This window comes from Lytechinus variegatus, chromosome 16 (assembly GCF_018143015.1).
Source record: "Lytechinus variegatus isolate NC3 chromosome 16, Lvar_3.0, whole genome shotgun sequence".
Taxonomy (NCBI): Eukaryota; Metazoa; Echinodermata; class Echinoidea; order Temnopleuroida; family Toxopneustidae; genus Lytechinus; species Lytechinus variegatus.
In genome coordinates, this window is record NC_054755.1 from 13,502,268 (window position 1) to 13,525,985 (window position 23,718).

The window sequence follows — 23,718 nt, forward strand, 5'->3', positions numbered from 1 at the left end:
GACCACGTAAAAAAGGCGACTCATTACATGTATGTATGGATGAGTGTGTGGGCTTGGGTGTGAGGGTGTGTGTGTGTGAGGGTGTGCGTGGAGGTGTTGGAGTGTTTGCGCGTTTATGTTTGTGATCGAGATAAAGGGGGTGGGGATAAGTGTGTATCTGTATTAGGGTGTGTGTGCGTGAGGGTGTTTGAAGTTGTGTATAGCATGGGGAGTGTTCCTTTGCACAAACCCTTTCCATTCCAATAAGGCTCTATCACGTCTATGGTGAGGTCCAAAACCTCCCAAACTGAAGGAGGCAGATGCCCCCAATGTCCCATGCCCTACGCCATCGATGAAAGGGGAACGTGATTTACGCAATCGGGAATGACCTTGATGATGACGAGGATGTTAACGGAATGATTGATTGACTGGCATGATGATGTGCTTTCGATGGGGTTACCTTTATTGATTGCATTAGTGTAGAAGGTATAGACCTATTAAGCCGTCATCAACTTATTAAGCTGGTTGCTATTGTGCCAAATTGCGCTGGCATCCTCATGGTCATGGCGAGCATTCACGAAACAAATTGTGAGTGATATTGTTATAAGCTACGGGAAATATTGTATGTGGTTGGCTGAGAGCAAATTAGTTAGTAGAAATGACTTAGTGAACTCTTATTGAAACGCTCCCAAGAGATAGTAGTGGAAAGATAACACAAACCCCGATATTCTGTTCTTTTGAAAGAAAGATGACGTAACATCTAGGGGGAAATTTCAAAGATGATATAGAGATAATGGATAGGGATAAAGAAAAACAGTGAATATATCACACTGTAATTCATTCGCTCTGTTGTTTTATATGTAGGTATATAGACTTGTTATGCCTTTGAATGAACCTACATGCATATAAATCTGAAGAGACACAGGAACGACGCTACGAGATGAGGTGGGCAACTACAATTTTTTTTTTATAAGTAATGAAACAAATAAAGGAAAGAAGGAAGGGAGAGAGAGAAAAAAAAAGACTGTCAACAAGATAGACCTATGCTGGTCTATCTTGTTGACTGAGAAAGAGGAGCCAACTTTAGCGGGTCTTGCACCCCCTTCTGATACCCCGGCGCCGCCCCTGAAAAGACATTACTCCCCTCTCCCCGAGATGTCAGTGCCTTCTCCCAGTTTCATATTGTTTCTACATTTTCCAGGATCTCCAATTTCATTCATTCAATGTTTCGAGAAAAAGGTAATTTTCCAAAGATGCAATCACGACAATGACGCCATTCTTGATGAAGATGATCGATGAAGTGACACCACCCTCCCAAGGCATCCAACAGATCATTTCCCTAAAGAATAGCTGATCTATGTTCTCAGAACTTGATTAAAAAATCTTTATAAAAGCTTCCAACTTTTGTTGCATTTTTACCAATTGAAGATTATTAAAGATAGGGAGAAAACAAAGTAATTTCTGATTAGTTTGGAGTAACGATGGCTTATTTTTAGCACTGGGTGGCAAGACTTCATATGCCTGAAACTTTAAATGATGAATAGCATTTTTGTTTTGATAAGAGGACAATGTTATAAAAATAAAACCAGACAATCACCACGAAGGAAAAATTACTCCTCTGGATATAGTCTTATAATTTATTCTACTCCACCGGGTGTCGATCCGTGACGTCATTTAAGTGGGTGGGGATTAAACAATAGATCATCCTCCTTGAACAATAGATTCACAGCACAAATCGACATCCATGATCTACACTGTGCTGCACCCAAACCCAGGGGAGGTAGAATGTTATTTGGCGGAAATGTATTCCTTGAAATGCTTTCACACTTCAGAACAATCTTGCCTGGCTATTCAAGCGAGGGCAATGATATTCAATCCTTTGGTAGCGCAGACTAAACGGTTAATTGGTACAAGAGTGTTATATAAGAAAACTGTTACCATTATGTTAGCATGCTCCCATTACTGTTAACATGCTCCCACCTTCATTTCACAATGTTTATACTATGAACACATCTATCCATTCATACCCTACGCGGAACTATTCTAATTTCCATTTAATCTACCCCAAATTGGTTATTGCGCAGACATCCATAAGACACCATGGTCCTGATTTGTGGAACTCTCTACCAGAATCTATAAAAAGATCCACGTCTCTTTACTCATTTAAGGCAAACGTTAAAAATCTATGTTGATATCCGAATATTTGAAGTAAAATTTCTGTGTCGATGTGTCATCATTAAAGCATCATCACCATCATCATCCTCTCCATCGCCTTCATCTTCACCATTTCACCATCATCTTCATCCTTATCATCTCCATCTTCATTGCTCAAATTACATTACTGCTGTTTTTTAATGAAATGTACTGTATATCGATTTTGCTGTATTGATGTATTATATTAATAAATGAGTTTTAACCTGGGGTTGTCATTTTTCAAGCAATCTGCTTAATACGATGACAATCCTTCTCCTGCAAATTGTAAAATTGTAATTTTTATTATTATTGAATTATTTTGAAACATACAGTGTAGTGTAGGTCCTACTTTGGTATATATAGCCATGGTAGTATCAAACCCAACGTATCATTATTTTTCTCAACGCATAACAGGTAATTAAATAGAGTAACACCACCATGACACCAAAGACCTTTCAGTTGTCTTCCTCTATTCCCTACTTAAAAAGAAAGAAAAAAAAACATTGGATGCGGTTGTCCCTGCCCACACTTGCGCCGCCCAGGTTTTTCCTCAAATTTTAATGAAATCATAAATTGGAATGCGACTGCATTATCAAGATGTGGTTTTGCTCATTCTACATTTCTTTATTCAAGTTGTATTTTTCAAGTAATACATAATACCTTTCTTAAGTGCGTCATACATTCCATCATTTGTTTTTAAATCCCCAGCTAAATTCAGCCAGACTCAGTCCCTTATACTGAAATCATAACTTTAGCCCAGGGGCCTTTATCATAATGCATTCAGCCAATCCTCGAGTAACCGATATGCTATCGTTTTCTGCTTTGATTGTTTGTTGAGAACTTATACCTTACCTGCCGTGCTTGTAAAACTCTCATCAATATACCACATTTCTCCTCATCTCTCGGCATTTATTTACCGACTTGGATTTCAAGCGGTCGTTATCTTTCCCCGCTCGAGTGCACTTCCGCTTCCGGTTCGAGAGGTCAAGAGCCCAATTATCGTCTTCTCGAGTATTTGGATGCACTGGAGGTGGAGGCAAGCATGAAGGTCCTTGTCTCAGGAAAATGAAACAAATTACAATATCACCAAGAAGGTTGGTATAGTCGCAGCCGATTTGATCAGCATTGAATTACAAGTTATAATGGGAATGCTATTCGGAACAGAGTGCACAAATGCTAAGTAGAAAGTTATCAAGCATTTGTTTAAATTCAAGATGATATAGAATAACGATTTAAAATCATATCACGATAAACAATTGTGGAAATATATAGAAATGAACGGTGTACGAACGGTAAAATAAAACATTGTGTTTCCTCATCAAAGGAACAGTGTAATATATCATCGGTATGATCGTCCTGATTATCTGTTTTTATTTTGCCCCAATGGATCCCCAAATACTCTAGTTTCTCAAATGATATTTTGTATTGTCATGGAACTAACCGACATAAAAAGAGTTATTTGACTCTATGTTATGATGGAAGAGAAAAGTCACCATAGAAAATCCAGGAAAAGGTGGAATTTAACCCCCCCCCCCCCCACACACACACACTCACTGAACTGATGGCAGACGGTACTTTGATCCGTAGAGGTAAAAGACATGCCTTTTTTCATTCCATGCCTCGACCACTGTTTGGTGCATTTATTTTTTTTCAAAGGCGATGAACATTTTTTAACTTGTCAACCAATCAAAGACACGTCAACCCCCTTTAAGAAAACCATATATAGATCCACGACTGCTCTATGTGCATAGACCTTGGATATTGCTTCTGTGAGAAAAGCCCGAATCTACAGTCCCATTCGTTTACAATGAAGTGGGTTTTGCAGAAGTATCGAGTTTCCTGCGCTTTACTCAAGTGCTCAAGCTGGACTTGATTGAATTGCAGAGGATACACCAGCGGCGTATCTGGGAAAAGCTGTGCCCCCGGGGCAAGTGATAAATTCACGCCTTCAAACTTGCATTCCAGGGTGATTCTTTAGGTGTACATGTATATCACTTTGAAATCTTCCAGATTTAAAATGAAGCATGTAGGCCTATTATAGATTTGTCTAACTTTGCATTTTCACGTCATATGAAAAAAAGTTACGCATCCGTTACGCCAGTGCATTCGATGAGGCACTTTGGCTTTGATAGTGTACCAGGGGGGGGGGGGGGAGGACTGGAATGGGGTGGGGCAAATTGCCTGGACACACTCTTGATGACTCCCTGTAATTGTAGAGAAATGTGTGTCCCTACTGACATTTCCCTACTGCCGTGATTTTCCATGTACAAGTACTCCACCGCAGCGAACTGACTCAATTGCCACATTTTTCTACATTACTATTAAAGTTAAAACAGGAACATTTCATTTTCTAAGGCCTAGTAGTTCTTTGAAGTGATGATGATGTTTTCGAATATGAGCCCGAACATCGCGATGGGAACTGGGTCTTTCTTCTCCAATCTGTCGGACAAGGAACCCGGTGAAACACTGATGACCGGCTCGCCGGCTCAGTTTCCACTTCAAGACAAGAAGGAGTGGCGCTTGTCATAGCGAAACAAGAGCCGCAGAATTCTTATCATGAAACCCGACCCATACGAGTTGAATACGGATAATAATTGAAACTCGGACCGGAGTCATCTTTAAGCAAAAGTACGCCAGCGGAATTTAACTTCTAAAGGAGGAGTGCAAGTTTAAATCTCCGTTTACCCCTCGGTAAGATCCTTATGGTACATGTTCAGCAAAAAAATGAGGAGTATTTACTCGATGAAACGAGACACCCGGACGAGTTTTCTTGAAGGGTCGGACCAATCCCGGACAAAGCAACAAAAAGGCATATCGTATCTCCAGTGGGCTTTTAAAACCTAGTATCTCAAAATTAAGATATTTTGATGACGACTTAGAATAAGCTTGACTTTAGAGTGACAACATTGGTAGCATCCTTCCTTTACCTAGACAGAATTCTTGACATGTATAAGGAGATTGTTTTCACACAGCATAAGATTGTCACCATTGTCATATTGTAAAAAAAAATTGCCTTTTCTACGCTGTCCTCAAAATGTTTAAATTTTGAGAAACGAGGTTTTATCACCTCAGCCACGATATGCAACAGTCACACCAAGGAGATATAGACTCTATACTGTCCGATAGTATAGAGCTTAAAGGCTCGCCAAACCTAGTCTGTCGACAAAGACCCCGATTGATACTTTGATCAATAAGTGGGTCTTCACACAAGATTACATGTAGCACATACAATACCTGCTGTTTCAATTATAGAGCGAGAGGGCATTCAGTACGCAAGTCATCGTAGGCTGCGCAATCAGACCAATCAACTCGCGTGAAGGGTTTGCACAGCGGAATACATAAAGCCAAAGGTGAAACCGAAATTTGTCATCTCTCCTTGAAACTATTTTTTTTTAGAAGTGGGCCTCCCATTGAACTAAAGTTTGGATTGATCGATATCCCTAGATTCGCTGGCTCCCTCCTATAAGAAGCCTTCTTGGACAAAATTAATATTAATTTGAACCATTAATAGAGCGCAGCTATAACATATCAATATACTCTTCTGCTTTGATATCACGGTATTCTAATTATTATTACCCCGGTTGTGGCTGAGCCGCCATAAAGGTACTCATGCATTCGAGGAATTTCTGTGTACCGGGCACCCATTCACCTCACCTGGGTTGAGTACAGTACAATGTGGGTAAATTTCTTGTTGAAGGAAAACATGCCATGGGTGGGAATCGAACCCACGCCCCTCAGATTGAAAGACGAGTATCGTAAACATTAGACCACGATGCCCACCCCCCAAAAAAAATCATTGAAAAACTAAAATGGTAATTTAAATTTATTCAAATTTTGTATTGCATTACTACTCATGATACATACATTTTTTCCACAATAATTATGGAAAAATCTTCTTGGAAATGACAGTAAAAAAGGGTATAAATTTGAACCCAGCCCCTTTGGTTAATGATGTAAAGAATCATTGAAAAACTAACATGTTACATTGCGTCACACCATGTAATATTATGGAAGTCGGTATATACATGTATAAATATATATATTTTTTTTTTTTAAAGATTACAGCTACTAGAATGGGTTGAAACTGGTAAGATAAATTCGGCATGATTATTGCGGCCGATATGTAAGCGATTTGAACACGGTGATTCTTTGTCGCAACAAAATGTAAAACAGTGTCTTTTAAGATTGAAATGTACATTGATTATTTAATTCATCAGTTTAACCAAAAATTGTCTTATTCATTCTCGTTTTTTTCGGGAGGGATGTAGTAGGTTTTTATAAATATATTAAAGACAAGTACTCAACAGTTCAAAATAACTCGTATCAGAGTTTGATTTATTTGCAATTAAACAATGAAACAGTTAATTTTCGAAATAAGAAAAAGAACCCCAGTAAACAATGTTTAGTTTGAAAGTCTTGACCCTTTAAAATACTTGGCTATGATTATGACATTTGGAAACAACAATGTCATGAATGTGATAAACGTCAAAATATTAGCCAAATCTTAGCTGATGCACAACGATGCAAATAAAAAGGTAAAACCGAAGAGACATATCAACAGATTGAGGTTATTAGGGCAAATATTCAACGAATAGTGAAGGAGGAATAAAAGTATTACATGAATTAAGCTAGTTTTAGATATCATAAGCTACTGATTCGAAGTTCTTTATTCCTGTTGAAATTAAGAATTGGGTAAGAGTAAAAATCGAAATTGAGAAGGGAAAAAACAGGGGTATCAGATAAGAACAGATAAGGAGAATGCGAAGAAGATATAAAAAAATTATTATATACAATATATGAACAGAGAAATAGATTGATAGATTAAAAGAAAGAAAGAAGGAAGGAATTGAGGAAGGAAGGAAGAAAGAAAGAAAGAAAGAAAGAAGAAAAAAAGAAAGAGAGAAGGAAGGAAGTAAGAAAGAAAGAAAGAAAGAAAGAAGGAAGGAAGGAATTAAGGAAGGAAGGAAGAAAGAAAGAAAGAAAGAAGAAAAACAAGAAAGAAAGAAGGAAGGAAGGAAGGAAGAAAGAAAGAAAGAGAGAAAGAAAAAGAAAGAAAGTAAGGAAGGGAGGAAAGAAAGTAGGTAGGGAGGCATGACGGAATAAAGAAAGAAATTTAAAAAAAGGAAAAAAGTAAGTGGAATGTGAAAGATTGGCAAAGGGAAGGTCCTATATTAACTCATCTCCTGCAAGCCCGAAGCCGACCAAATAGAAATATGATTCTTTATGTCTACAATCGCAGACCGATCAATACCAAATAAACGCCATTTTAGCCCTGTGAGGTGCCAATTTGCGGATATTTTTGTTCCCTTCGATGCGCTATGCCACTTCAATTTTCAATATGAAATATAAGTGCATCTTCATTATACTACATTTTTAATATTATTATAAAAGGATTTCTGAGTGTTGGAAATTAAAATTTCCAACACTCAGAAATGTTTTAACCAACCTACTTACTTAGCATGAAGCAGTTGGTTGGGGTGTAATGTGATGTAAATATGATTAAAAAAAAGAAAAACAAAATAGACAAACACAACACTAAAAAAATCATTAAAATCGGAGAAGGAATAAAGAAGTTATGACACTTTAAAGATTTGCATTACTTCTGTGAAACAGTTCTATGCATGTCTTCGTAAATATTCAACGATAAAACTGATGATATCATATACCCAGTTGTTCTTTTATATTTTGTCATATAAAATCCTATTTAATCACATTTTTGTCCTCCAAGAAATAGAAACGAATTGGATTAACAACTGATTTCATGCATTAGGTATTTATTGCTGTAACTTAATTATTATAAGGGTTAATTTCATGTATATAAAAATATGAAATAATTCATGTAATGACATAAGAAAACTGAAAGTGGGGATGTTACATCATCAGCCAACCTAATGAATATTCCCGACGATGTGCGTTACTGTTTTTACAAATCAATAACTTTGCTATTTGTTATCGGTTTTTAAATGAGATTTTTAGTATTTTGCTTCATGTATATGAATATAGATATTTTCAGCCTGGAGTACCGCTTTAAGAAAAATATCAATTTTTATTGCATTTTTTCCCCTACAGTTATGACAGTTGTAAGTTTCATATGTTAATCGCTTTATTTTTTTGTCTGAGAGTGCAAGCAAGCCAGACCATTTTCTTAATATACAAGACGAAGGGAGAAAATTTAATTTTAAGGCCCATTCATATAGGGAATGAAAAAAAAATCTCCTTCTAAATCATTTCGATGTTCATAATTATGAACATTTGGGCCTTCCCGACCATGGACCTGTTTCACAAAGACATACAACTATTGTGATTTTGCCAATTGTGTAACTTCCATGAAAATGTAATGATATAGTAGCTCTTTATGAAACGGGCCAAGTTACAGACATGAAAGTACGGGCTGTGCCTTTGTTTGCACAAAAAAATGGGTAAAACTTTAACCAGCACGAGGGTAAATATATGTCCAACCAATTTGGGGCAGTATTTAACCCAATGCAGGGAAGCATATTGTCCATTAAGGTTAAAAAATAAGTAGCAATTAGTTTAGAATGGGCAAAATTTTCATCACATCGGATAAATAAAAAGGCCGAGAAGAAATGCCCAATGTTAGTTGGACACATAATTACCTTCATGGAGCATATTTACCCAGTATTTTTTAGAGTGTACGAGACAATATAATTGGTGTGATGTATTTCTCTTTGAACTAATGATATAGTTGTGCAGTGCATTAGAAAGTGTCGATGGTAGCAGAAGTCAGCCGAAAGCATAAGAAACAAAACCGTAATTGAAGGAATGAAATACCCAATCAAACCCCCTTGTGTTAACGCAAAGTACATTTAATAGTTTTACATCTAACGCTGATAGCAGAGTGTGGCGCCTCCTCTGTCCAGCGCGCAGCGTCTACGGCAATAAACGGATCAAGTAAAAGAGCTTTGGCGTCATTCTGTGAATAAAAGGATCTTAACAAGTTTGGGGTTAGTGATTGTGCTTGATAAAGGAAGATGTTGAAAAAGAAGAAAAAATGAACAATAGGAGAGAAAAGAAAATCAAGATAATGAAATTGTGTTAAAAGAAAGAATGAGAATTTATCATCATTCTGCATATTCTCTTAGCCTCCTCCTCCTTTTTTCGTTTCTTTTTCTCTTCTTCTGTTTCTTCTTGTTCTTCTTCTCCCTCGTTTTCTCATTATTGTTTTAAACTATCAATGTCGTTATCATCATCAGCATCACCATCATCATCATCTTCACCACCAACACCACCACGGCACCACCATCATCTGTTTTGTAATTGAGACAATCATCAGTTTAAAGAGTATAATCATCTATAGACTGGACGAAAATGTTAACAAAAAAGATAAAGATTATATAACACATCACAAAACACAGTTGTCGCGTTGTTTTTATTTTCGTTTATTTTTTGATGATATTTAGACTGATCTCCCATTGATGGCATTGTATTCATTTTATTCATCCAATATTCCCTTCAAATATTTGGCCCCCTTTCCATTACATTATGACTCCGACGTACCTGATCGCTTTCTAAATTTAGCCATTTCCAGTGATGGAGTTATCTCCTTATTTTAACCTGAATGACATTTAGGGCGATCTTCGCCCGATGAAATGGAACTCATTCCTAGTGATTTAAGGAGCTTCCCTGCTCAAGTGATGGTTTATTTTGGTTTGGCATGAGAGAGATGGGGAAAGAGAGACAAAGGGGGGGGGGAGAGATTGGGGATGAAAGAGGAGACCAAAAGTGAGAATGTGTGTAAGAGAGAAATTGAAAATTAGGAGGGAGGGAGGGAGTGAAGGAAGGAAGGAAAGAAGGAGGGAGAGAAGGCAAGATATATGTTTCCCCTACTAAACGCATTAGTGGATCAGGGGCCCGTTGCAGAAAGAGTTGCAATCGATTGCAACTCTGAAAATCATGCGCAACTTGATTTTCAACCAATCAACAGCGCGCATTTGGGACTTGCGTTTGATTTTCTGACTTGCGTTTAAACGCAACTCTTTCTGCAACAGGCCCCAGGGATGTTAAAGTTTCTTACTGGATAGGCATAATAGAAGAGAATGCAGTATAAAGATTTATAACTATTCATTCTTTCCTTCTCTTCTCTTCCCATTCATTTCTTTTCATTTCATATTATTTCATTTCATTGCCTTTCATTTCGGTACAATTAGATCGATTTCTTTTCACTTCCCTTCATTAAATTTCAATATTTTTGATCGGGAAGGAGGCGGAGGTGTTAAAACGAGGAGAGGGTTTGTCTTTTACATAAAAGCGATGGGCGTATGTGCGGTCTAAAATAGAAATTAGGCCTCGATTACAGAAACCCATCCACTTATAATAAACTGGATAATAAAACAGTTTTACCGTTATCCTCCTGTGTGAAACAGTTTCGAGACAAATGCAAAGATTCGTGACTCTGAGAAGATCCACGTAATCTTTAGTAGTCTGAATATGATCAATAAAGCTTATTCTCAGTCGACAAGGTGTCTTCCCTCGCGTGGACCCGTCGGATCACGATCAAAGAACATGAAGAGTCGGGAGAAATGGTAGTTTGGAAGTTCTGAAAGAAGATGGAGATGGGGAAGAAGGAGGAGGAGAAGGAGGTAGGAGGAAAAAAAATCAAAATGAGAAGGTGACAAACATTAAATAAGGGATTAAGTAGCCCCCAAGATCTGACACGAAGGCTACTTTTACTTGAACCTGATAGACAAAATACGAGCTTGAAAAAAAGTCTTATTTAAGAACTTCAATATGTAAAGTCTTGATAAATAAGTGGAGAATCAATAAATGACTAAGAAATATATTAGAGGGAGAGAGAGAGAGGGGGGGGGGGGGCAGACAGAGACAGACAGACACACAAATATACTGATCATGAATGTTGCACGTGCGCAATGTAACCCTTCGTGACCTTTACCCTTGTGCTCTCGGTTCAATCGTTACATCTTCATGAAGGTTGATGAGAAGATAATGAATGATTCAATCCGGGCTTCAAGCATCTTTCTCGATTGCTTCTGGGGTAGATGAATTTCATTCCGTTTCTGTTTTTCCTTCCTCTCACTCCTCCTCAACAACAGCATCTAGACGAAACATTTGCTGCAAGTCAAAGAGGTTTTTAAAGGAATTCGTTGTTTTAGAGAAGCTTGATTCGACAACGGGTTTTCTTTGTGGAATATTGACTTGATTATTTTGATTTGCTTTCACATATTTTTGGTGAAACTTTATTTCCAATGATGTTCAGGTGGAAAAACATAATAGGAGGAATATTTCGAACACCGTTGCCAATATCAAGATAAAAAACCTCTAACACATCCTTTACGGAATTTTGTTTATTAAGTTTACCTTACACTCTTGAAAAAAAAACCCTCATTTTACAGACAAAAAGAAGGTTTTGCAGAAAGCAATAACAGAATTATTCTGTAAATTCATAAAACAGGATTTTTCTGCAATATAACAGAACAGGTCTGTTTAAAGATGGGAAAAGTGTGTTTTATTAAAAGAAATGTGTAAGGCTTCATACACCAAATACCAGTCTCCTGTCATTTTACATGATCTGATGTAAGATTACGCAATCTGGTAAGATTACAGGTGTTATCGGGACTCTGCTGCAGGAACTTCTTTTAATATAGATAAATTTTTTAGCAGTGTATTAATAGGTTCAGAGAATCCATTTATTTGCATTTTAAATACAACAATGAGAATGATTATCATTATTAAATAGCTACAAAAATTATTGTTCGTGTTTTGCACGTGATGGCACTTTCAGCGAACTCGATATTCAGGTTTCTTTTATAACAAATTTTAACTTTTCCTGGGAGAGTGCCTTTTTTGATAAACATAATATAGGGTATTTATATTGCGCACATTTCCACCTTGTTAGGTGCTCAAAGCGCTCCTATATTACCCGGCTAAGCTAGGCGTTCATAGCGCAAGCAACTTTTTAAGGAATTACTTCCTACCGGTACCCATTTACCTCACCTGGGTTGGGTGCAGCACATTGTGGATTAGTTTCTTGCTGAAGGAAATTACGCCATGGCTGGGATTCGAACCCACGACCCTCTGTTTCAAAGTCCGAAGACTGATCCACTGGGCCACAACGCTCCCTACAACTTTCTTGGACTTTCATGAGAATCTACATTTTTTGCAATACACCAAATTAATCATGTTCCCTTCATCGAGGAATCTAATTCCCGCTATATCGTTAAAAAACCCCGTCGTACACGCATTGGAAATGTGCATGCTACGTCCGCGCAACGTTCTCGCGAAGTCCATGTTGCGTTAGAAGTGTTTCTCCCACGTCTATGGTTATATAAGTACATGTATGGTGTAAGGGTGTAAGGATGCCCCACTTTCGCCATCACCACTTTTGTTTGACGCAGCAAGAACTGCGTTGGTGTAACGGGGAAAGAAAATACATTGGAAAACATTCTTAGAGTTCTGGCTCGTTATGATTTTCACCTCTCCCATATGTTTTTCTCGAACTAGTACGAAAACTTCTAAACTCAAACTTTGTTTTCCAATCTTCACCCATCCGTCTTGTGAAATGCAGTCCTATATTTACACTGTTATAGGATTTTTTTCTCTCCTCAAGGTCTTCAATTTTTCCTCGACAGTTCAATTTCCCTAGCAGCTTATCTCTTCTCAACATATATTCATTTCCATCCTTAAATCAATCCCAGAGCTGTCATCAAGGTCATGTAAAGCGGAAAAATCAATTCAATCATATAAAAAGATGCATTCAAACAGCACTGATAATGAAGTAGGGCCTACGTCTCATAACAAACTGGATGTGATGCCCTTAATAACCAGAACAATTATATTTTGATACAACGCAAAAGGCGCTCTCTCTCTCTCTCTTATTATATATCGCATTCTTTCCCCTCTATTTTTATCTTTCTCACTCTCTCTCATTTTATTTCCCAGCTTCAATGCTCTTTAATCCTGTTTTCAAATAAATGGAAATGCTATATGCATTATTGGTAACGAGGTGTGCGCTTGTTTAAAAAAATATTTATATATTTACCGTCCTCTCTTATTTCATGGCCCTCAAACAAACACACACACACGCACACCCACCCACCCACATACACCCATCCTATGACACACACACACGCATACGATGCATTCAAATCAAATCTTTTCCTTATTCATGCTTCTAAACCTGTCCAATCGGCTTTCCTATTATCTATTTGCCCATCTGAATCTCCTGTGCCCTTCACCTTGTATTAGTCTACCAAAAACGTCTTCCTTATCCTCCCATACAGCCAAACTTGAGTGAATGTAGACTGTGATGTATACCCTTGAAATACTCGCCTTGACAAGGCTTACAGTGACAAACTGCAGCCAGCGTAAAGTGTATTACCCTTGTAAAACGGACTGTAGGCTAACCTTTGTGTCCTGTATGATACTTGCCGAACATTATTGAGAAAATGGTTGACATGAAAAAAGGAAAATGTTCTTTGTTTTAAAAATTTCCCCTGTATACGCCTTTCGATGATGACACTCTTGGTAGTGCCTCAACTGTATTAAATTCACGGGTCATGTGGTCCTGTGGTTAGAGCATTGGACTCATAATCACAAGGTTGTGAGTTCGAATCCTCACTCTGCCATCGTCTCCACTTTGATATAGAAAAGCCCGAGAGTAATATCTGTCGTCTATAAGATCAGCCACTTTGAATGATTAACCTAGACGTAAAATGTTCCCTAGGTAATTGGTTTATATACCAGCTTGGCGTTTACCAGTAAAAGCTACTCTGCCGAGTTCCTGAGGGAGTTACCATAAAACAGACACAGACAGACACAGACAGATTATCGTTACCAAGCATGCTTACATTTACATCCTTATCTACAGTTGTATCACGTAAAAATACCTTTAACCCCATTAGAAATCAAGAGGCATCTATTTTCCTTTCAGAGCCTTTGGCATGTTTGGCAGAATGTATTTTCTATACTGTCATCTCTTTGTCACCGACAAACCTATATACATCGATGTCTCGTATATGTATTGTCCCAAATCTACATATTCAAGATTAGGGCATCTCATCGTTACAACTTCAAGAACATTGTTTGTCATCCTTCAAATCTTCTACCATTGCCCAATGCTTCTTACATAAGTATCAGCCAACACCACCGTCTTGACTGAATTAAGGAGATGGAGGACTCTCTTTAGGATGTCATCGCTAGAGTTATCGACAAACTCTTGTTACTGACCATGTCTACATCCTCATTTCTGACTAACACCTGAATATTCATGGCTACGTCGTTATCAAGTTCCTGTATCAAGAACACTGTTTGGCATTCTTTGAATCCTACCTTGACCCACTCGTATGACATCTAGAGCATCAGGCTTTTCTCATCTTCTTGTTACCTGCATCTTCAAGAAGATATCCCCGTGACCTTGGATCCAGTAGTCGAAGAGTGACTAAACAGATCTACCTTTATTTTTGTTGGTTAACATACCCCTTCTCTCTCCTTTCTTTGTATCAAATTCTGTGTCCCTGTCTCCCACTCTCTTTCATCCGATTTTCCAATACACGTATGTATGTTTTGTTATTTCTTTTTAATAAATCTTGAAACTCTTTAGTATGTTACCCAATCCGTACAATCAATTAAAATTCGTATTAGTGTTCAAAATCTCCCACGCCTATTCTATTATCCGCTCTATCCATCTCGTGCTTTCTCCCCTCTCCTCTCTCTAATAATTTATGACAATGATGATGATTAAAAACTGATAACAATGATAACACTATTAGTAACAATATGTAACATTTATGTAGCACTTTATGAGTGTTTCTATTCGCTGCATACTATTACCTAGTATATAATCTAAGCGGAGGCTGCAGTTTTTTCCTTAGCTGTAATGCTTATCGTATAAGCGTTACTTCTGATCTGGCGAAGACTACGCATTGTGGCTGCGCTAACGCTAACTATTACCCGGCTTTAGCATGGCTTCCTTGATCTATCTTTCTCTTTCCAAACCACATCTCTCTGTATTCATATTCCTTCAGCTTTACTCCTTACCTTCATCACGCCTCGTCATCTTTTATCCTCTCATACCTAGTCTGACTGGCTCTTAATACACCTCAGACATCAGACACGCCATGGCTTTAGGAATGACAAATCATCGCGGACACCTCCTTCTCCTGAGGTCAGCATTGAGACGAGTTCATAAGCGGTCAAAAACGCCACAACGCAGTCATCACATCCAATCGTCGGAGCAGTTCTGACTTATGCTATAGTCATACCAACCACTGTAAAAACCGCGGTGACAGCATTAGGTGTTAATAGAGGACCACACCCTGAGATGTTAAAATGACACCCTGGAGATTGAACATAACACAAAAATGTGTAAATGTAACAACCAAAGGTGTTGTAATAACACATAGCTGTTAGACTAACACTGTCAATTTAACACCGGTGTAAAATAACTGGTGTGGTCCTCTATGTACATCGGTAAACACCATAGTTTCTGCTGTGACGAAACCGACTCGTAATGGAATATATTTGGACGGTATGGAATTGGGTTCTTTGGTGTAACGGAGGTAGTAGGGATTTTGTTTTGCTCCACGACGTACGAATAATTCAAGAACACAGTGACTGTATTGAAAATGTCCATCAAATGACAATAAACAGACGGGAGGTCTTTGTCGAAAATTAGAGAAACGGAGCAAAAGCTTAGTCCTAAGTTTTGGGAGCTGACAAAAAATTGCAAACATGCTTGCCTAGAGTTCGTGCAGGACGAAACTGCTTTTTTGATTCACCAATTGTCGACAAAGACTTCTTGGTTGCTAAATGTCATGTCATGAACGGTTTTTGACAATAGATTTTCTGTGTTCTTATAAGGGTTTTGCGTCGCGGTGGGAGAAACTCTTGGAAACCGCACGTCTAACTGTCCAAGACAGCAAACTTGGCAGACCTGCCAAAGCGTGTCAGGGTTTACAACTGATAACTCCTTGCGGACATGCACCTTCCGTTAAAAGTCACCATGGTCAGTGGCGTGGGCATGGTGGTCATCATGGTCGAGGTGGGAGTGGGAAAGGAGTCAAACCATACCCTACACCCCAGGGTTTCGTCAAGACAGGATGTTCCAAGTCATGAGGCTGCTGGAGAAAAACCTTCTCGCATTATCAGATTATATAAACTTCGTACAGGTGACTCCGGCAGAAAACCTTAATTTTATTTTGATCTCACAATCCCACTTTTTTTTAATCCTATACATGGAGATCATATCTGTGGGAAAAATCTTGTCACTGAAGGACATACAAATTTATAATCGAATGTGAATGATAATCATCTAGTCTAACTTCATTTAATAATGAATAATCAATAAGACAGGGTAACTATCAAACATCACAATCGGGCTCTCTTCATGTTTATTGTCAGACGAATTATTGCCAAGAATCGTTTAGAGAATACAATCACGAATTCAAAATCATACTCGTACTTAAATATCTTAAAATCAATTTCTTATCAGATTTAATAGGCACAGTATTAAAATACTCACAATGTTTAATCAAGAAATATTTGGATGTACATGTATGTACCAGGGACAAATTTATCGACTAAAGAAAGTACATTTTTTTCCCCTTTGTTTCATCAGAAACGTTTCCAGCGCTCCTGGCTGCAGCACATTTCTCGGGCTCATTTTATTAAGAATTTCCCAATTACTTAAACAAAGTTTTATCCTACAATCTCATGCATGACAAAACTTTATCTTATAAGAAGACTACGCGGCATCACAGTGCGGGCATCAGGAGAATGCCAAGGTGAGCCCGATGACCTTAACCAATAAAGTTGTTAAACCGCGACCGTCGTAAAACCTGACTGTCTATTGATTTGACGTGACAATATAAATTCCTTTTACCCTTTAGAGTAGCTATTACCATAATGAAAGCTCTTAAATTGAAATTTATCAGACAATCAGACAGGTACTGTCGAAAAAAGTAAATTAAAAGCCCCTTTTACGACGACTGCTTTACTCGATAATTTCCTTGTCAGAACTTGTTGTTTACTAAGGAAAACGAAAGGTCGGTGAAATGTTTTGGAATTGAAAGGGTGTTATGATATTACTTGACTGTTTTGCGCTCTCCGTGTTTTAATTTTTGTTCTGGATTTTTTTAGTCGCTAAGCTACATACTGACGGTCCATTCTGACTATTCCGCCAAATGATTTTGACGGACCTAGTTTGTATGAATTGCATAGTCATTATTGTATGCCTTTGTAATTTTGCATATGTGGCATTCGTTGATATTTACATCACATTACAGCTATCCCATGTCCCAGCCTGTATGCCGGGTATTTCAGTAAAACTACTCGTAAAATCACAAAAGACTTTGCGCCCAGCAGGAAAATTCAATAGTACACTTTTAAACTGTTGGGCAACATACAGTCCAGACAAAAATTGGTTAAAAAAATAATCTAACTTTGGATAGTTTTCACTCAAAGCACCCATTATTGGTTTAAAACTACCCAGAATTTGATAAATTTTGAACTGATTGTTGTGTGGACAGTATGTCGCCAAACATTTTTAGGAGTGTACAAGACTTAAAATCCACTCTAACGCAACACAAATTAATGTAAATTAGAAAAATAGGGATAAAAATCAAAACAATAATACAAAGCAAGCATGATCTTAGGTTCTAAGTCAACTAAACACGGATGTAGCACAAGGGTCACTAGTCGTGCGTAAAATCATTAGTAACTTACGACCAGCTTTATGAAACACCCACCATCCATTTTTCCCACATTATACTACGCTGTCTTAGAAAATCATAAAATTACCTCAATAATGAAATCGTAATTACAAAACAATTACTCCAAGCTTTCCTGAACATTTTTAAAATATAAACACGTGAGTTATTTTGATTTGAGAGATGCTTTTAGGAGTTTAAAATCGTGTCATATTATAGTAATGGGTTGTAAACTTTTTTCTTTTTAATTCCAAGTGATAAAGAACACAAAAATTGATGATCTAATAATAATTATTTTTGTTTGCTATTGGTGAATTTCAATAAAAGAAGCACCGATTTGATTTGAGTGTTCGATATAACACAACTAGTATTCCCATTGATATCTAAGGTAGATCGGAACTTATTCAGTCGAATCTCTTTCCACAGGGCCAGCGAGTGCCTACTTATTATCACATTCATTTGTAAGGTTACGTTCTTGCAAAATTCAAAGGTTCATTCACAATTTAAGCCTGGAGGTAAAGGAAGGAATGGGGTGTGGGTGCCACTTTCATGAACGGGGGGGGGGGGTTATGTTTTACAAACATTTAAGTTAAGTTATATACCGCACACAAATTACATTTAAGTGCAAGTCTAAGTCACACTTGATTCTTTGTAAAACACTCCCGGGTGTCTATACTCTTCCTAAAAAAAATCAACTTTGGTGCAAATTTTTCATTTTGGGTAGTCTTGTAGCACCTTTCAGATCCGCTGTTGGGGGCGGGGTCGTTTAGTCAACATTACATGTCCGGCAAGTTCTCAACTTTCTTGATATTTGATTGGCTGAAAATCACATGCAGGATGTGTCGGGTGGAAATTAGTAGCATTGTACATCCGGCAATTCCCGATAATATCTAAGGTAGATCGGAACTTATTCAGTCGAATCTCTTTCCACAGGGGCAGTGAGCGCCATACTTATTATCAAATTCATTTGTAAGATTACGTTCAGGCAAAATGAAAAGGTTCATTCACGTCTTAAACCTGGAGGTAAAGGAAAAGATGGGATGTGGGTTCCACTTTCTTGAACCGGAGGGGGGGGGGGGTGTTATATACCGCACGCAACTGAAATTTAAGTGCAACTCTAATGCACACTTGATTCTTTGTAAAACACTCTCGGGTTTCTATAATTTTAGGAAAAAAGTTCAACTTTGGTGCCACTCATGGCAAACTTATGTTGAAGAATCTTTAAAGTTTTTTTTTTTGGGGGGGGGTACCTTTCAGATCCGCTGTTGGGGGCGGGGTCGTTTCGTCAACAGTACATGTCCGGCAAGTTCTCAACTTTTCTTGATTTTTGATTGACTGAAAATCATATGGAGGATGCGTCGGATGGAAATTTGTAGCATTACACATCCGACAAGTTATTTTCATGAAACGCCCCCCCAAACAAAAAAGAGGTGCAAATTGACACATATTAAACACTGTAAAAGCGCCGGTGTTAATTTAATACCAGCCTGGTATATATATATCGGTCCACACCAGAGATGAGTTAAAACAACACCAGTTATTGGTTTAACACTAATTGGTGTTGCTTAAGTGCCAAAATTGGTGTTAGCCTAACGCCAAACCGGTGTTGTTTCAACACCTTTCTGGTATATGTGGACCGATAGTGATACAAGGCTGGTTTTAACTTTACACCGGCGCTTTTGCATTTAAGATGTTCTCATGGTGGCGCTACAGTCGAGGAAACAAAATCGACTCCAAGATTTCAGAAAGATAAATGATCTGCCAAAATTAGGTGCTTCACTTGCTCTTTGCACCTATGCGATATTCTGCCCCGGAAGTCATTCTTCAACTTCATGTCATTTCCGGAATGAGTTCATTACATCCGCCGGGGATACGGAGAAGAACCTTAACCTATAACGTTTATCATATTACTTTTGATTTCTATAATTCCTGTTGAAATATCATAAAAAAAAACCCTGAGTATATTAATGCATCAACTTATTGTTGCTGAATTTTCGATGTCTGTTAGACTTTGCAAGAGGCGCTACTGTACATGAATTCAGGTACTAAAGATCGAAATACATTAACATTAATCTAATTCTCGTGTAAGCTATGGTAGGATTGGTGAGAGAGGATATGCGTAATGGCAACAATCAACCAAGTTATTGGTTAGAATCTTCTAAAAATCTTTGGTTAATTTTGACCCTCCTATTTCGATCGAACACCTATTCACCAACTGATTGGTTGTGTCGACGAATCCCTTTTGCAAATGTGGAAAATAATGACCAATTAATTATTCAAAGTAAAGGTATACATGCTTTTTCGCGCTGAATTGAATAACTCTTTTGTTCTTGTCAATGATTATTGTCAACATGGCCAAGCGCCATTTGCATTTTGAAATGCTTAATAAGGCCATATTCAAAATTCAGACAACCCACGGAAAAGGATAAATTATGAAGTGGCAGAATCAAGAGAATTAACATACGTTGTCCGCCAAAACAGTACTGATTATAGCGCATGATGTTGAAGTCAAATAGTCCTTTATATAGGAATAATAATCGAAATTTGTCCCTTTTTTAATTCGTTTGATAAATTGAAAATACATCGTTTGTCCAGAGTCAAAGACGAAACTGCTGTTTTGATTTAAAAACTTTCGGCAGGGACTTCTTGGTTGCTGTTTGTCATAAAAGGAATTTTACAATCTATGTTCTTGAATCCGTCAAACTTCGCGGAACGAAAAGGGCAAAACTCCCCTACTACCAGTGAGCAGGTCCAAAAGCAACAACGCCTCGCAGATCGCGTTGTATAATGAAATGAGGAAACTTCTTTAAATCTGTTACCAGCAGCAGAAATCTTCATTCACTGCGCCAAATGTTTGACAAGCCGTCGCCCTGGGATAAAAAATTACAAAAGAAAGTTTTAACCAATTGCTTCTTAAAATGAAAGTTGATTTACGGAATGCTGTGCTCTCTTTTCTCGTCAGAAATCGAGAAGCTGTTCCTAAGTTCATTTTGCTTGCTCGCTTTGCAATGTTTGTCTGCCACATGACTTCCTTCAGAACTATTTATGCTATCACTATCGTTCATAACTTTGAACAGCCTTGCACTGTTCATGGGTGCATTGAAGATCATTTTAGTCGCCATCTTAACGAGGAATTATTCTATAAGAAAATGTATTGTATATCGTCCACTTTCATTGCAGTGTGAACAGGGCTTGAGGACCCAACCAAAACATCTGGCTTCAGAACACTCGGCAAAGAGCCGAAAACTGGGTCGAGTGCTGCCCCAAGTATTCCTCGAAAATAAGGCGAAGAAAGGATGAGGTGCAAAAATCAATTGAAAGCCGACTAATTTAGCCTATCGTTGCAATAAACAAGATTCAAGTCATTATCGAAAAGAGAAGGAAATTTCAAAATGCCGGCAACGAGAAAGGTGATCACATTTGACTTTTATCACAGAGCGGAGATCTTAATGACTTTTATGTACATAATGACTTGTATGTAATTCTTTATATTGGTATTTGGAAATCAATTGCTTAAGGTTTATTGGCCAGACGAATATGGTGCAGCCGATTGAGATCAGCTTTGACCATTGGCGTCGCTTGTCTGAGAGATCAACTTTAACAGCTAAAAAGGCGGGAACGACCAGTTTCATAGTGCTAATCACGTGATATGATCACATGATTAAATCAAAGTGGTTTGCGTCACTTTATAACGCTTGTAAATAAGTTTGTGAGAACTGGCCGTTTGTATGTTTGGAAGTAAAGTGACACTTGTAGAGAACAATTATTGAGCACGATTGTGACAACCTAATTGCGCATGCGTATGTTTCACGCATGATCATATTTGGCGGGATTGCAGGCTCAATCATGTTTTGTGTTCCATCTTGCCATGCAGATAAAGAGTTGTGACAGGTCCAAATAAAATTCACTTTCGATTGATTTACAAAGTATACCTATTAATTGGCAACGGATTTTTAGATTACTCACAATTTATCATTATTTTTAACAATTCTAACCAATCGCATCTCTTTGTATAACGCTGCCCTCAAGTCGTAAATAATGCAGACAAACATTCCTACAGCATCCATATAAGGTGTATTTAGACTGTACGTGTTTCCAAAACATGCAAAAATGATAAGCATTTTTGAAAGTTAATTTCATCAACACTTTATGACAATTCCTCTCCTGATTTTATGACTTCCTCGATCATGTTAAAAGTCTCATGACGAATCTAAAGTTTATTTCCAATTAGTCCACTCAACTCGTCTACTATCATTTGGTCTACCATCAGTTCGTCCGCTATTTGCTTTGTCTGGTTGCCATTTTTTCCACTCACCATTTCGTCTAATAACCAGTTAGCCCAATAGCCATTTGGTCCACATACGTTTTTATCTGATTTGACTAAATGTTAAATGTGCAAAATGAATGAAAATGAAATGGATATTAGACCAACTGGTTATAAGACGAAATGGTAATTAGACGAAGTCGTGATTGGACAAAATGGTTATTTGACCAAATGGTTGTTAGACTAAATGTTGATGGACGGAATGACATAAATTAGACCAAATTAAAGTAGACCATGCAGGTGAGTGGACGAGTTGGCAGTCGACGAATTGGCAATTTATTTACCGAATCTAATGTTTGGAACGTGGTGTGTCAATCTTTGAATCTTTTGGACGGTATTTTTGAATGATCTACGTTTTGTTATTAAGCTTCGGTCCTATACTATCGTGGTAACGTCACACCAACGAAACAGTCCCCAAACCGACCTCATTGTTAGCAACGTAGTAAGTTTGCTCGGTCAGGGGGGCGTTTCATAAAAGGACTTGTCGGACGTTTTATCCGACAAGTCCCATTTTATCCGACAGTTACCATACCAAAGCAGCTTATTTTGCACCACGTGCATAAAATCTATCACAATAGATCGAACCATTACATTGGATCAAACTTTAATCTCGTTACCGAAATACATAACTATAATACAAGAAACAGCCATTTCAACTTTTGCTTACCAGAAAGGATAGGGAGTATTGGTAACTCCTTTTATTACAATGCTATAAAACATTGGAATTCCCTTCCCAATTATATAAAGGAAATAGGAAACTTTTTGCATTTTAAGAGGAAATTGAAAGAATATCTTTCACTTGAGAGTCAAAAAGAAGATGCAAATGATATGTTATACGGTTGATTAAGCCTGAATACTGACCTAGGTCTTTTCTCTTCTCTACCAGGTATTATTATGTATTTTACATAGTGTGATTGAAGCTTCGATATGTTCTTTCTTCTATTTCTATTTCTTTTATCTCTTCCTATTCTCCTCTTCGTGTTGTTATTGTCGTCACCGTTTTTGTTGTTCTTCTTCTCCTTATTTATTTTCCTTCGTTATCAGTTTCTTCCGTCTCCTTCTACTCCTCGTCCCCATTATTCTTCTGTTGCTCGTCTTCCTTCTCCTCCTTCTTTTCTTCTTCTTCTTCGTTATATCCTTGTATATATCTAATTTATTGTCTATATATATTATTTATTGGTAATACTAAATTCTGATTTTTTCCTTCATTTTTAATATGTAAATAGTATAATTTAACCATTTTATTATCTTAATTCAGGACCCCACTGGAAATAAGCTTTCGAGCGTCATCCTGTGCAAGCCTGTTGTTTTAATGCTACTGTATATATGTTATGGTGACTTGCCAAATAAAATCAATCAATCAATCAATCAATAGGAACAGTGCCTTTCAGCCAATCAAAATCATGGAAAGATGTCAGATCTGACAACTTCAGTTCGGAAAACTGTTCTCCCAGCGGGCCCTGCTATTATTACCAGGCTAAGCTAGGCTACCTATTCGGTGCACACAGCTTATTAAAGGAATTACTTCCTGCCGGTACC